Source organism: Vipera ursinii, assembly GCF_947247035.1.
Source record: "Vipera ursinii genome assembly, chromosome: 5".
Lineage (NCBI taxonomy): Eukaryota > Metazoa > Chordata > Lepidosauria > Squamata > Viperidae > Vipera > Vipera ursinii.
In genome coordinates this window covers 87704356-87719970 of record NC_139518.1, presented here as the reverse complement: position 1 = coordinate 87719970, position 15615 = coordinate 87704356, and positions in this window count along the sequence as shown.

The following is a 15615-nucleotide window of genomic DNA, read 5'->3' as shown; positions in this document are numbered from 1 at the left end:
TGTTGATCCAGGCTCCGGTGAACCACATTGATTTTGGCCTCCTTGTCCGCTTCGCTGCTCCTGCCGTGTGCAGCACTCGCCTGATGTATGGAACCTCCTGGGCTGCTGGGTCGGGGGGTGGTCTTGTCTGTGCCGTCGGCCATGTTGTGGGCCAAAACCTCGTCCTGGACCTCCTGGAAGGTTATGTTGGGTCTCGTAAGCAGCTTTTGTCACAGCCGCTTGTTACGTAGACCAAAGATGATCCGGTCGTGCATCCTCTCGTCCAAGTCTGTGAACTTGCAGAGGCGGGCGGCCTGCCACATGCCCATGATGAAGTCTGCTGCCGATTCACCCAGTAGCTGGGCCCTTTGCTCGAACTGGAATTGCCAGGCCAGTGCAGACATTCGCGAGTTGAAGTGCTTGTTCAGCTTCTCGGTGAGGTTGCTGTAGGAGATGGCCCCGATGGCCATCGGCAAGCACAGGCCTACGGCCAAATCGTAAATGGCGGACCTGCTGATGCAGAGCAGGGCCGCCACCTTCATGCTGTCTTTCGTCATCCAGTTTACCCGTAGGTAAAATTCGACCTGTCCCAAGTGAGATTCCCATTGCTCGGGGTGACGGATGTTGAATGCCTGGATCTGGCCGATCTGTGCCATGCTGCGTCTGGTCCTATGGATCCTGCTTCTGGTTGACCTCTAGCGTGGTAGCTAGCTGGTTGTTGTAAAAGCAGGGGGAAAGATGCCTCTTTCCTCCAGCAAGCGATGCCATCCCTTCGTGACTTCAGCTCTAGGTGAAGCAGGATCCCATCCTTATCGCCACTATTGTGTAGTGGGTTCTGGAATGCAGGAAGGACGCCAGGCGATGAATACAGCACACGTTCTTTATTGAAGGGTAGACTGTACTGGGGAATAGGGGTTACCTGTGCCCTATTTGTACCTGTCCAGGTACACTTCCAGCCAATAGATTTAAACCTGGCTTTCTCGCCAAGAGTCCAGGTACACTTCCAGCCAATAGATTTAAACCTGGCTTTCCTGCCAAAATGCTGCTCCCGGCCATAGCAATTTTGACCCAGCGCCACCTGGTGGTATCGGTAGAGCCGTTGCTTGCAGTGTTATTAAACCCCATACATAACAGATATATTCATGTCATTTGCAGAAGACCCTTCCCACCCAATTGTTCTATGAAATTGAAGGTTTTCCATATTTGGGATTATAAAAATTATTTTGGATTTGCAAAATTCAGAGAAATCATACTGATATTTTGAATGTAAATTTTAATTTAAATCAATTCCCTTTAAAAATCTATCAATTGTATGCAAGCTTACTGGTAAACATGGAGGTTTAAGTCCACATATAAATTATTATTCCCTAGTAATGTTTATGTGTATTGTGTTGTTTTTATGTTTATATTTTTTTCAAAAACTACAATTGCTTTTATGTTTCCTAAATGCCTAAAAACTGATTGTATATTAGTTAATTAATGTTATTTCTGTAGCACTCTTCTTCCAACAAGAAGCTTGCAAGGGAAAGTAGATCTTAAATAAATAATAAAATTAAGCCAATAAGCTTTAAAATAAATAAATAAATAAAGATTTTTTTAAAAAAAGGTTAATTTTTAAGAAACAAAAGCACGATGATGTTAGCAATTTTAAGGATAAGACAAACAGGGATGATTTTCAAAAGACAGGATTAGGGTCTGCAATACATAATTTTATTATATTTGTGCTGATACTTGTAGGTTTATTTGGATGTGGATTCCTGCAGTATATGGCAAAAAAGTCGAGATAGTGGCTACATTGTGCTTTTTAATGTATATTACACACACTTCACATAACAGATTGCATTCTGGCTGCCATTTTGTCTTTTTAACCATACCCTGTGGAAATCTCTGTTTGGATGTGAAGATGGGTTTATCACCATCTTTTGAATTGCTACAATAGATACAGCAAACCAGAACTGCACACATATCCCAGATGTGATTATTGCACCATACATTTATATAGATAATATAGTTTCAATTTTGTTTCTAATTATTTGTTTCAATTTGTTTCAATTTGTTTCTAATTATTCCTTCCTTGTCTATATTGGATTGAGACAGTAGCTCTTGATCAAGAATTAACATTCTTATTGTCAAAACACATTTATATCCAGAGGCTAGATTTTTAGAGCTAATATACTGTAATGTAATGGAATGTGTGGATAGCCTCTGGGAACAAGGGGAAGAGATCCTGCCCTGGAAATAAACAGAGAAGAGAGGCAGGAGCCCACAGTAACTTAACAGTCAGAGAGTGAAACTTAGGAAGGATCTGCTATATATTCCCTTGTAGCTGGTTACCCTGTTACTGCATCTGGCATGTTAAGGACTATTTACAAAGTTTGGAGAGACCTGTTGGGCCACATCAGCTCCAGTCTTGATATGATCTCTGAAGAATCCCACTTTGCATATTGCTCCCCTGCATTTCTCCCATTTTCTATCCATGACTACCTATCAACCCATGAAGACACCATTCTCCCATGCCTACAGAGTTTTCTAACAGGACTTTAAAACAGGCCCTCCACAGCCTCCCAAAAGCAGTGATGGCAAAGATTTTGAGCTTGGTGAGTCAAAAATTTGGAAAATGCCTAACTTGATTTCACTTGCATGTCACACACACACCCACAAACAAAAAAGAAACAATTTACTACTTCCCATCCTGGCACCCCTGAATACAGCACTCAGTGACAGCATCAAGGCTGAGCTGGAAGTAGAAGCTCAGGCCTTGACTTCAGCTCTAGCATCACCAAGTGCCACTCAAAAAGGAGCCCGGTGCAATTTAATTGTCCTGAGCCCAGCACTCCTCAGAATCTGCCATGTGATACTTGCCTCCAGGTGAAAAGGTTGATAGGTACCCTGCGGCTACCTGAGGCTGCTCTGAGTTGCACAAGGCCTTCATTCTTGAAGCAGCTTTGGAGAACATTCTTCTGTGGTCTCTGAAAGCCCTGCAAAAGCATGCTCCAGTCTCACACAATTTGGATGCTCCAGAGGCCCCCTGATGCAAATTCCAGATGGCCAAAGCGACTGCATAAGATCACCTCTCACACAGCCCTCCACAGCCTCCAAAAATCATGTTAAAAGAGAGTAAGTTTTGCAAATAGTTGTTGGATGTTGGTGAATGGGGTCAACTTGAGTGAGAAAGACAGAGAGAGCAATAGAAAGAGAATCTTATAAGGTGGGCTGCTTTCTGCTCTAGAAGGCTCACTTTTCCTCTTGTTATGTGCAAACATTAAGGCTAAGCTTTGCCTAAAAAATCAATTTCATAGAGAATTTGGTCATAAGGCTGAAGCTGATTTTCTGGGTGCTCTGGCTATGGACCACAATGAGTGTCTGCTGATAGGTGGGAGGGACAAAACACATCCTGACATCATTGAATAAATAAGGAAAGCTACATATTTATATTAGATGCCATGATGTGGCAGAAATAGTTGCAAATAACATCACTTTCCTTTTGACATGATAGTAACTTATTACAGATGCCTATGAATGACCATCCTTTCTCATAGTGTCAGCTTGACTGACCTGCCCTTAGGGTTGAAAGGAAAAAAAAGCTACATTTTATTAATTTAAAAAAGAATGTTATACAGTATTTTAACAGTTTCTTGAAATCTAGAACAGTTGGCAAAGCTAATTTACAGGCCTCACCCATTCCTCATCATTTCTTCTCTACTCCCTTTATGTCAGGGCACTTCAAACTTGACCCTTTTATGACTTGTGGACTTCAACTCCCAGAATTCCTCAGCCAGCATACCTGGCTAAGGAATTCTGGGAGTTGAAGTCCACAAGTCATAAAAGGGCCAAGTTAAAAGACCCCTGCTTTATGTCCTAGCAACAAAGGTTGGAGCTGCTGTAGTTAGAGATAGGAAGCCATCAATTTTGCTGCCAGCAGATTTGGGGCTTCACTCAATGATGAATCCATGACAGCAAGAATGCTGGCTACAAACAAAGTCCTTACCATCAGAAAATCTGTCAAGGAACTGGGGGGGCAGGGGCAATAAAGATATTACTTTAAAAAAATTGAATGAGTTGGAAGTGTATTCTTTCTAGCAGCTTTGGACCTTTGATGAGCAGCTTCCTTTCTGTTGTCTGGTCACATGTTCATTCCAAGAAGGGCTAGAGCAGGAAAGAAGGTTGGGAAAAATCCTGGCCTTACAGATATGGACAACTTTTGGGGTTGCATAAGAAAGACCAAGCTAGATGAAATTTTTCAGCCAGTTGAGAAATTAAAAAGGCAAGTAAAATGCCTATCTGCTCCTGTCTAGTCTGGTGAGCACTTCTCATGTCTACATCTCTATTTGTTAAGAATGCTAGTTTTAAACACTGTCTACCTAGAGTGGGTGGTAGAAAGTGGATTTTTGCAGATTGGCTTATCCCAGTTGCAGCACAGACCAGAGCCACCAGCAGACCTGGAAAAAGGCAAACAGCAGAAAAATTCTTTGGCAGGCTGCTGGTTGCTGAGGCAAAGAAGGGCACTTCCTGCTGCACAAAGAATTGCCACCGGCTTGTTTCTTTCCTTTGTCTGATAGACATTGAGCCCTAATAATCTCATTCTGCCCCAAGGGGGACAACAGCTTTTGTGAAGCAGGCGCTTACAAACTCTTTTGACCCCATAAGTCCCTGCATTTCTCCTCTGCACAGATATGCTCCCTCCCTACCGGCTGTATCATTGTCAAATAATTAAATCAGCAGCCCTGTATGCCCTTGTTTCCTGCTAATTGTTTGCTCACAGGCAGGATTAGCAACTAGGGGTTATTTTAAAAAAGTCACACATTGGCTCTTACTAGTAGTGAAAGCTTTTTGGCAGTGCTGGGAATTTGAGCAAATTTAAAAAGATAAGTATAGGAATTAATATATTTACATCCTTGCCGGATAGCTGCATAGACATGTATGGAAATTAGAATTTATGGCTTTGTGAACAGACAATACTGAATTAAAAATATTTTAGCCTTTAAGCAAAACAGAGGCTGTTTTCCTGTTTTGAGAGTTCTTTTAATGGGAAGTAGTATAGAAATGTTTTAAATAAATAAATAGCATAACCTGTGTATATCTAAGAAATAAGGGCTCTTGTTTTATATTGATAGTGGAATATAATGATGGAAGATAATGTACCATTGTATGTGACAATTCTATCTTCATGTGGTTGATGAATAAAGGTTGTTTCCCACTGAAAGTCTCACCTCTTTCAGATAAATGCAGATAATTCCATATACTGCAGGAAATAACATAAACAGCCATCTCTTATTATGTAATGTTTTAAGTCCCAAAGACTTTGAAAGAATTATGTGAGAATAGAATAGAATAGAGCTGGAAGGACCTTAGAGGTCTTCTAGTCCCACCCCCTGCTCAAGCAGGAGAACCTATATTATTTCAGACAGGTGGATGTCCAGTCTCTTCTTAAAAATCTCCAGTGATGGAGCACCCACGATCTCTGAAGGCAAGCTGTTCCACTGGTTAATTGCCTCACTGTCAGGAAGTTTCTCCTCAATTCCAGGTTGCTTCTCTCTTTGATATGCTTCCAACCATTGTTTCTTGTCTTTCCCTCTGGTGCTTTGGTGAACAACCTGTCCCCTTCTGCCTTGTGGCAGCCCCTCAGATACTATTACGTCTCCCCTATTTCTTCTTTTCCTTACATTTCAAGTTCTAACTATTGGGAAACAAAGACAATACCATGTCCTTTCTTTTCTTTTTTTCTGCAAAGCTGCAAATTCAGCCTTACCACTAACTTGGCAGGAGCAAAAGACTTCTCAGATAAAACACCAGCATATAAGATTTTTGTAGATTTCACACAAAAGCAAACTAGGGTCTGTAAGGGATATTTAAATTAAAATCAATCAATCACTCAATACAGGTAGTCCTCAACATGATTAAAATTGAGCTCAAAATTTATGTTGCTAACTGAGATATTTGTTAAGTGACTTTTGCCCCATTTTATGAGTTTTCTTACCATGTTTGCTTAGTGAATCACTGCAATTATTAAGTAACCCGGTTGTTAAGTGAATCTGGCTTCCCCGTTGACTTTGCTTATCAAAAAGTTGCAAAAGGGGATCACATGACCCGGGGGCATTGCAACTGTCATCAATTTGAGTCAATCGTCAAGCATTCGAATGTAAATCACATAACCATGAGGACACTGCAATGGTCATAAGTGTGAAAAATGGCCATAAGTCACTTTTTTCAATGCTATTGTAATTTCAAATGGTCACTAAGCAAACTGTTGTAAGTCGAGGACTATCTGTAAAAAAAATAAATAAAATATCCTGTGGAACATTTTTATATCCTAAATAATATTTAGAAAAGAATAACTGAACATTTACTGATAGTGGGGAAATGGATTATAAACATTTAAATTACTGTAGGCTAGTAGAAATGTGCTCATTATGCCTTTTGTGAGAAGCAAATGTTTGTTCCTATCTCTTTTTGTTTTTCTACATATACTTAAGCACTGTTTCTGACTGCATCAACTTGCTTTTATGTTTCCTCTGACATATTTCTCTTTTATAAACAATTTTTCTATTCTTTCTTCTTGTGCCTTTCCTTTGCTTACTCCTTCTTACTTTTCTCCTGCACTTTTCATAGCATTGCCTTGAAAAAGAATGCCACATGAAATAATTTGTGTATGTAAAAGTTTTAAAGGGAAGAAGATCAAAGATATCACAGGAAGTCCAAACTGAACAGAATGGTCCCTCCCCCAAGAGGGGGAAAGAAAGAAAGAAAGAAAGAAAGAAAGAAAGAAAGAAAGAAAGAAAGAAAGAAAGAAAGAAAGAAAGAAAGAAAGAAGGAAGGAAGGAAGGAAGGAAGGAAGGAAGGAAGGAAGGAAGGAAGGAAGGAAGGAAGGAAGGAAGGAAAGATTAAAATGGCACAAAGAAAACTAGCATGTAGTTTGGACCACTCATTTTTTATTTCTAAATGGCTGAAATCACATAATAAATTGTTAACCCCTTAATCCCAATGAATAAAACCCAGTTGTGTTCAATGCCCAAACCAAACTGGTCGTATTATGGTTTGATGGAATGGCCTAGCTCATGTTACACAATATGACAATGGCTGCATTTCCACAAACTGATGAAACAAAACTCATTTTAGCTACAATAGCTACAAGTTGTGTGAACTCAGCTAGAAAGGGAAAAAAGTTTTTTAGAAAAACAAAATTCCATCAATGGAATGGTTGCTTATAGAGCTCAATGGCAAAATAAATAGTTTGGAGTTGGGATTCTGTAACAGGTTAGTTCATTTTAAACTCCCACAAGAGAATTTGTCCCTGGGAGGCCACCATTGTCCAGATACTCGGGTGTGAGTCACTCCTCCTGAGATGTGGCCCTAGGGCTCAGTTGGGCTTGCTGCTGGTGTACCTTTCGCCTAGTCGCATAGCAGCAGCCCTGCCTGAACTTCTCGACATCCTCTTGGGGTTGGTGATTGAGTTCCCCAAGCTTATGATTTTGGGGGACTTTAATTTGCCATCCCTGGGGGGATAATCAGAGTTGGCTTGGGAGTTCATGGCTTCCATGACGGCCATGGACCTGATGCAAGTTATTCAGGGCCCGACTCATGGGGGGGTCACACGCTCGATTTTGTTTTTTTATCTGGACAGTGGTTAGATGATCTGGGTGGGGGATTTCCAACTATTATGCCCCTGTCATGGGCCGATCATCATCTCCTGCGGCTGGCCTTCTGTTTCGCCACCCCCCATCATCGGGCCACAGAACCGACCAGATGGTTCCGCCCTAGGTGCCTAATGGACCCAGAGCGTTTCAGGTCCCCGCCTGCCGCCTTCACTCACAGCCCAGCCGATGCCTTGGTGGAAGCCTGGGAAAGGGCAGCCACAGAGGCATTTGACTGCGTTGTACCCATGCGGCCCCTGACCCAGTGCAGATCCCAGTGGGCTCCGTGGTTTTCCACAGAGCTCCGGGAGATGAAGTGTTGTAGATGGGGCCTAGAGAGCTGTTGGAGATCCAGCTGGTCTGAATCTGACCGATCGCGATTAAGAACCTTCACCAGGTCTTATCTCACAGCGATGAGGACGGCAAAGTCTAACAACTTCGCTGCCCTCATCGCGTCCGCAGATAATCACCCGGCTGCCCTGTTTAGGGTGACCCGCTCCCTCCTTAATCAGGAAGTGAGGGGGGAGCCCTTGCAGGGTTGTGCTGAGGAGTTTAGCCAACATCTAGCAGACAAAATCGCTCAGATTCGGGCCGGTCTGGACTCCAACTGGGCAGAGTCTGATGGAGGAGACACGAGCGGTCTTGGTGATGTTATTTGGGAAGAGTTTGACCCTGTGACTCCAGAAGATATGGACAGGATCATGGGGAGGCTGAGCTCCACCATGTGTTTATTGGACCTGTGCCCCTCCTGGCTGGTGTATGTGGCTTGGGAGGGGACACAAGGCTGGCTCCAGGCAGTAATAACTGCTTCTTTGAGGGAGGGTAGCTTTCCTGCCACCTTGAAGGAGGCGGTGGTGAGGCCCCTCCTCAAGAACCGGACCCGGCTATTTTAAACAACTACCATCCGGTCTCCAACCTTCGCTTTCTTGCGAAGGTTGTTGAGAACATGGTGGTGCATCAGCTCCCTCTGTTCCTGGAGGAAGCTGATTACCTGGACCCATACCAATCAGGCTTTAGGCCCGGGTACAGCATGGAGATGGCATTGGTCACGCTGGTGAATGATCTCTGGTGGGCTCGGGACAGGGGTTGTTCCTCTGTCCTAGTCCTATTAGATCTCTCAGCGGCTTTTGATACCATCAACCATGGTATCCTACTGCGGCGCCTCAGGGGGCTGGGAGTGGGTGGCACTGTCTTGCAGTGGTTCTCGTCCTACCTCCTGGGTCGTTCGCAGTCGGTGTTGGCAGGAGGGCAGAGGTCGGGCCCGAGGCCTCTCGTTTGTGGAGTTCCTCAGGGGTCGGTCCTCTTGCCTCTCCTGTTCAACATCTATATGAAGCCGCTGGGCGAGATCATTCGTGGTTTGGGGGTGGGGTATCATCAGTATGCTGATGATACCCAGCTTTTTATCTCTACCCCAAACCACCCCAGTGATGCCCTCAATGTGATGTCCCATTGCCTGGAGGCGGTCCGGGTCTGGATGGGGAGGAACAGGCTTCAGCTTAATCCCAACAAGACTGAGTGGTTATACGTACTGGCATCTCGGGAAATTCAGTTCATTCCATCTTTAACTATGGGGGTGAGGTGTTACCCCCCCGTAGATAGGGCTCGCAACTTGGGTGTCCTCCTTGACTCACAGCTCAGTTTGGAAGACCATGTAGGAGCTGTGGCCAGGGGGGCTTTTGCCCAGGTTCGCCTGGTGCGCCAGTTGCAGCCTTATCTGGACCGGGATGCCCTGCATAAAGTCACTCATGCGCTCGTGACCTCTCGGATAGACTACTGCAATGCTCTCTACATGGGGCTGCCCTTGGGGACCACTCGGAGGCTTCAACTGGTGCAGAATGCGGCCGTGCGAGTTGTGATGGGGGTTTCCCGATACTCCCATGTAACACCTCTCCTCCATGAGCTGCATTGGCTTCCAGTTGCCCTCCAGGTGAGATTCAAGGTGCTGGTGATGACCTATAAAGCCCTAAATGGCATGGGTCCGGACTACCTACGGGAGCACCTGCTGCTGGCGTCAACTTCCCTTCGTCCTGTACACTCCCACAGAGAGGGCCTCCTCAGGGTGCCGTCGGTCAGGGATTGCTGGCTGGCGGCCCCCAGGGGGAGAGCATTCTCTGTGGGTGCACCAGCCCTTTGGAATCAACTGCCTGTTGAGCTCCGGATGGCTCCCAACCTTTGCTCTTTCCGCCATGACCTGAAGATTTGGTTGTTTGAACAGGCTGGCCTGGACTAAGGGTTTGAGTTTATTTTAACTATTTATTGTTAGGGCTAGTTAATTTAATTTTCTTTTTAACTTTTGTATGTCGCATTTTATTGCCCTGTACACTGCCCTGAGTCCTTTGGGAGAAATTTAATTAAATAAATAAATAAATAAAGGAAAAAGTTCTTACTCCTTTTTCTGTTCTATTTTTCATTTTTTTGAAAGAATTAAAAAGAACCTGTTTACTGTAGAATTTCCAAATGGCATTTACTTTGTTTTATCAGTAAATAGGTTCTTTTTTAAATTTATTGATGAAACTTCTAAGGTTCTGACCTAGAAACCAGGAGATTGTGAGTTCTACTACCACCTTAGGTATGAAATCTGGTTGGGTGACTTTAAGCCAGTACTTCTCTCTCAGTCCAAAATAGCAAGAGGAAGGAGCATTAGGTATGTTTGCTACCTTAAGTTACTTATAAAGTACTATGAGCAGGATAAAAATAAAATAAATAAATACACAAATAAGCATATGTAGTTTGCTTTCTGTATTTCACATTTGAAAGGTCAATGAAAGTCAGTTACTTAGTGGTTGACAAGAAAATGGATGTGATCCAGTGGTGTTAGATTTCCAGTACAGGTTAAATGAAGTTGAAATAAGGCAATTATGCAATGTTGCTTTTCTTTCATCATTGCAAATTAAGCAGAACCCCAACTGCAGGTTGGAGGCTATGAGAATAACAGAATTGAAAGGGGCCTTGGAGGTCTCCAACTTTCCTTGATTGGTGGACCGGAGGGAAAGGGAAGAGGAAGCATTTTACGCACACTCGCATGCACACAAACGGGGTTGCTAGCACACACAACACAAACGGGGCGATGCTAGTGCCCATGTTACACTCACTAGCACTGCCCCATTTTTGCCGCATGGGTGTAGCACCACCTGTTTGCATCATGCTTGCTCGCGACCTCATTTGTCTGTACACGTGTAAAATGCTTCCCCTTCCCTCCCTCCAGTCCACCAACCAAGAAAAGGCTCTGTCAAAGCTGCTCCAGTTTGCTCTCTCAGAAAAATAGGACTCATGACTCTATTTAATTGAAGCAAAAGAATTTTTATGGAAAGAAACTGGTTGCAGCAAAGTCAGGCTGTCATGGTCCCAACAGATGAGACCAGTAAAAACAGAACTCCAAGGCAAAAGGTTTCCTTAAAGAACATATTTATTGGCTACAAAGTATCGGCACCATCAAAAGTGAAACCAAGACTGAAGTTCCTTCCCAAATGTTACAAAGTAACAAAGTTGAACTTCCCACCCCAGTAATATGTCATAAATCACATTCCCCAATAAATTACTTTGGTGGGCTTTCTAACGGAAAGCTCAGCCTGCCAAACCCCCAGCAACAATGGCCTTGGTTCCCACAGGACAATTTATTATTATGTCTACCCTTAAAAGCACACATCTCCCCTCCCAACTGTGGCAACCAAAAACAATGTTGCAGCATTCACACAGCCAGGTTCTGGTGTTCCCACACAAAATACAAAGCTATTCTTTCCAATTCCCAATCCCTCCCCCCATGATCAGTCCCCCCCAGCCAGCCAATGCGATGCCAGTAAGATGTTTTGAGAAACTGTGATTCAGATGGATCTTGACAGACTTGAACACTGAGCCCTATATAACAAAATGAAAATCAGTGTAGAGAAAAGTAAGGTTTTACACGTAGGCAACCCCCCCCAAATGTAGAGTTACAAATTAGGTTCAGTAATTGTGAGAGGGATCTTGGAGTCCTAGTGGACAATATGAGCCAGCAGTGTGCAGCAACAGCTAAAAAAAGCCAATGCAATCCTAGGTTGCATTAACAGAGGGATAAAATTGAGATCATGTGAAGTATCACTTTATAAAACCTTAGTAACACCACACAATAGTTGATTTATTTTCCAAACAAGCACACATTTAAGTACAGATTTAAGTTCAGGTTTAAGTACAGATTAGGCAAGATCTGGGTCAAAAACAGCAACTGTGAGAGGGACCTTGGAGTCCTAGTGGACAATCACTTGACTATGAGCCAGCAGTGTGCAGCAGCAGCCAAAACAGCTAATACAATCCTAGGTTGTATAAATAGAGGCATAGAATCAAGATCATGTGAAGTATTAGTACCGCTTTATAAAATCCCAGTAAGACCACGCCTGGAATACTGCACCCAGTTTTGGTCACCATATTATAAAAAAGTTAATTGAGACTCTGGAAAGAATATAGAAAAGAATAGCAAAGATGAATAAGGGGTTGGAGGCTAAAACATACAAAGAATGATTGGAGGATTTGGGTATGTCTAGTCTAGTGAAAGGAAGGACTAGGGGTAATATGATAGCAGTGTCCCAATATTTGAGGGGCTGTCACAAAGAAGAGGGGATCGATTTTCCAAAGAAAAGGGGAGCTATTTTTCCAAAGCACTAGAAGGCAAGACAAGAAATAATGGATAGAAACTAATCAGAGAGTGAAGTAACCTAGAACTAAAGTGACAACAGAGGATATGGGTGCTCCATCACTGGAGGCTTTTAAGAAGAGACTGGACAGCCACTTGTCTGGAATCATATAGAGTCTCCTGTGTAAGCAGGGGGTTGAACTAGAAAACCTCCAAGGTCCTTTTTAACTCTGTTATTCTGCATTTCTCCCAGACCAGATCCAATATTCATCTGCAATCAGAAACCTTATACTCTATTGATTTTCACTACTTTCCTTTAACAATATTCACCCCCACATACAAAAAAAGAGGAAAGGAAAGGAAACTAAACTAAAATAAAAAGATATGTAAAAAAGGACTTCTGTTTTTGATGCTGGCTTTCAACCCAACCCACTTTCCAGCCACCTGCCCAGGTAACATGTGTACACTAAGCACAGAGTTGAATTTTCTTGCAGAGAGAAAAGAAACAGCCAATACTCCTTGAAAACTCTCAGTCCCATTGTTATGTATATAGGGGATGTTTCCACAGTAATGAGCCACTGACACCACCAGGTGGCATGGTACCCTGTCCGGATTGGCAGGGTAGTCCTCGGCGGGAAATCCGGATAAGGGGATTGGTCCCAGGTAAACCTTGGCTAGGTATATAACGGGCTAATAGCCCTTTGTGTCGAGTTGGTGCTAACATCAATAAAGAACTGATATGCTGAACCCTGTTGTCCGGAGCCTTCCATGCGGTCCAGAACCCACTACACAATACCCATCATCTCCTCTCTACTATTATCACAGCCTCCGCTCACTGCTGTCCCTTTCCCTAAGGAACTGGGTGGTCCAGTCAATCAGATGCTCTTCCTAGCTAAATCTCCCCAAGGAAAATAATTCTTCTTGTCCATTGCCTCCTTCCTCCCTTTCCACCATCACATCTCTAGTGAGTGCATGCTATTGTTTATGACATCTGAGATCCCATTAATAAGAAAAAGGAAAGTCTAGCTCCTCCGTCAGTGAAAAGGTTAGAGAGAATTAAAACCTCAGCAGATGTCACCTGTAAATATTCACTCTGAAGGTGAGTTCTGATAATGAAACCTTAGAAAGAGGATAAGGCAACTTGTTTCATAGAGCTGCAGATGATAGTCACTCTAGTAAACCTCATTCACAGACATTGCTAAGCTACCATGCTGTGCAAAATATGGAAATAAGTAAGATACATCTTTCATCTTCAATTATGCTTTAACATTACCCCTTTCTTCTGCATTTTTCTATATACAATTATAAATAAACATGAAAAACTGGGATTTTGAAATTAAATCATTTTAGTATTATAAACCAAAATGGTGGCTAATCTGGAGTCAAGGTTCCATCATGGAGCTTAGATATCTCAAAGACTTACAAGTCTTCTTTGTGTTTATTTCAGCTATTTATGCAGAGGACATGGTGGTGAGGAGAGGGATGAATAGGTATCTCATTTTATAACCAAGAAGCAGTAAAAATTACTTGCGAATTTGATTGGGGTTGATTTCTTTTATTTTCCTGAATGAGCCTTTTAAAAAAAATACTTTTGCAATACAAAAAAATAAGTATTAGCTTGACTCTTAACCTCATTTCTGAATTATAAGGTGCCACCACATAAACTGCCAATTCGTGATTTAATGAATCCACCCATCATTTGAGATTGATTAGAGTTTCATGCAGTTTCCTTATTTCTTCTGAAATCTTGTTGTAATTGTTGTTCTTCCTATGAAAAATTGGACATAAAGATCAAGAATCAGAGGAATCCATTTTGTATATGTGCATAAAGGTAAAGGTAAAGTCCTAACCCACTGAGCCACCGTGTCCCTTATACGTGCATATATGTGTGTAAAAAAAATCAAGATAGAACTTACAATTAGATAGACTGTGTTACTTAAAATACAGAACTTTGGGGGGTGGGTTTTTTTTTTCAGTGTAGATGCTGTCTTCTTTTTTGAAAATTAACTTTTTGTCTGCCTACTTCTATTAAGTAGATCAAATGAAAAAATGCTGCAGTTGTTCTTCCTTTTACAAAACAATTAAATGTCAACAACTTACTTGAGTATCCAAATAAAGGTTCAGGATCATTTCATTTCTGAAAACCCTACTGTTTATTGAATACATAGTTTGGTTATACTGAAGTTAAACTAATTCTAAAATTTGAAAACATCAGAGCATAGTATGATTTTCCTGGTCAAACCCCCAGGCTTCCACATAGCTCATGTAAACAAGCTTTCTTTGTTATGGGAACCATCTGCCTTCTTCTTCACACCTGTTGAGATGTCCTTGAAAAGTTTCCAGACTCTCGACTCTCACAGGCTTCAGTGGAACTGGAGAAGTTTCATTTCTCTAATTAACCCCTTGGTAATCAACACCTCCCCTCTTATTCTAATGGCAAGGTGAAATGAAGAGGCACGTAGCTGCCAAGTTTTCACTTTTGACATGCCCCCCCAAAAAAGAATGTGTATGGAAAATTATATATATATATATATAATATATATATATATATATATATATATATATATATATATATATATATATATATATATACAGTATATATATATACAGTATATATAAAGTATATATATATACAGTATTTCTTTGGAGTCTTTCAAGCTTCTAAGTTTTCATGATCTGTCTGCACTTCAAATGGGATTTTGCTACCCTCTAGGAATTTTCTGCATGTTAGAAAAGCCCAGTGAATTGCAAAGGGTTCCTTTTTCCACACAGCCCACTTTCTCTCAGTATCTGATAGCTTTCAAGAAGTATATGCACTTGGTTGTAACTCCCCCTTCTCATTTTTTTGTAGCAATATTGCCCCCACTGCCACATCACTAGCATCCACTTGAATTACAAAAGGCTTGTCTGGATTTGGGTGCCTTAATAGTGGTTCTGCAGCTTTCAAAGGCTGCTTGACATTCAAGGGTCCAACCAAGGGGCTGACTGGGTCTAGGTTTAGTCCCTTTTCCCATTTTTAACAAATTGGTTATGTGCAAAACTCCCTCAAATGGGCAGCTCCTGTCATCCCAGACCAGAGCGAACCTACTGGCTGTCATGGGGTAGTAGAATGGTGAGCAGAGCCCACAAATGACCACTTTGGTGGGGCAGCTACTTGAACTTCCAATCCCCTGAATTTCTATCTGAATTGTTGCATGGAAGGGCTGCAATTTGGTGTAGGGAGTCTCTCCCCATTCTGCAGCTCTCTTGGATGCCTTCATTGGCCAAGCCTCAGATAAATTCAGAGGAAATTCAGCTTCTGCTGCTTTCCTGAGGCCACTCAGGAAAGGAGCCTCTACATATCTTCCTCCTCCAGCAGTCTGAGGTGGCTCTAATGATCCAGCTTTTTGCTTTGGATGA